The sequence below is a fragment of the Alexandromys fortis genome, unplaced genomic scaffold, assembly GCF_014885135.2.
Source record: "Alexandromys fortis isolate MF-2015 unplaced genomic scaffold, M_Fortis_MF-2015_v1.1 scaffold_50, whole genome shotgun sequence".
Classification (NCBI taxonomy): Eukaryota; Metazoa; Chordata; class Mammalia; order Rodentia; family Cricetidae; genus Alexandromys; species Alexandromys fortis.
This window is the reverse complement of record NW_026067932.1, coordinates 465,090-466,258: the sequence shown is the minus strand read 5'-3', so window position 1 is coordinate 466,258 and position 1,169 is coordinate 465,090. Positions and strand designations below refer to the sequence as shown.

The 1,169-nt window shown below is 44.1% G+C and overlaps 1 pseudogene; it reads right to left on the bottom strand.

Annotated features, from left to right (window-relative positions):
• Positions 1–6: 6 nt before the first annotated feature.
• Positions 7–656, bottom strand: LOC126503797 (39S ribosomal protein L35, mitochondrial-like; annotated as a pseudogene).
• Between the last annotated feature and the right edge of the window lie 513 nt (positions 657–1,169).

Genomic DNA, 1,169 nt, shown 5'->3' with positions numbered 1-1,169 from the left:
GCTATTCTGTTTGTCTATCAGGTGGTACAGTTTACAGTTTATCACATACTCACTTCTGCAAGGACATGTACACAGAGATCCACATTCCGCAGCTGGGAACCTAGGAAAGCTCTGAACTATACTCGCAGGTTCGTTCGATCGTGGTACATCTGGTAAGGATCACCAGCGTACCAGTTGCGCCTCTTCCAGAAAGACGTCGTCATTTTATCTAGGAGTTTACTCTGGGTCTTGTTGCAGAACACAAATTCCCTCAAGCGCTTCTTTCTTGCCGTTGTCTTTTTCCATAATTTTTTCTTATAGCCCACCTTTCTCCTCAACCAAAGGCCAGAATGAAGTCGCAGGAACCGATGCACAACCGATTTTACTGTCTTCCTCTTGCCTTTCCATTTGCTGCAGTATGTTAGAGTTCTGACTGGCTGCTGCAGTCGGCCCATGTGTCAGGCTTCTGACAGATGTGACAAGTCTTGGAGCAGAGGAGACAACTGGTGTCTGAATATGTCTAAAATGAATGGTGCACAGTGTAGACTTAAGACAGGCATTCTTGGCATAGTTCCAATAGGTTGAGGATGCCAAAACATTGAGGGGCCGTAATATTCCTGAAGCGGCTCTCACTGCACCCGTGAAGACGGAAGCCGCCATCTTGACTGTAGCCACCTGACTACCAGCTTGGTACCTTTTTATGAGCTTTTCTTCTTTGCAGAATTCTCCTTTTCTCATTGCCCTGGCTGGCTACCGACTAATCAGCATTTTATTAGAACAACACAAGTGACAAATCTTTCCAAGGTACAAGACCATTGTCCCACAGCATATACATGTTGTTGGTTTCTGGCCGCCTGGCCAGCTTAGACCCAAAATAATTACATAGAAACTGTATTAATTAAACTACTGCTTGACCCATTAGCTCTAACTTAATTATTGGCTAACTCTTATATTAATTTAACACATTTCTATTAATCTGTATATTGCCACGTGACTGTGGCCTACAGGGTAAAGTTCTCAGCATCTATCTCCAGCAGCTCCATGGCTTCTCTCTAACTCCATCTTCCTCCTCCATGCCACCATGCCTTCTGCTAGACTGACAATGGACTAAACCTCTGAACTGTAAAACAGCCCTAATTAAAGGCTTTCCTTTATAAGAGTCCTTGTGGTAATGATGTCTGTTCATAGCA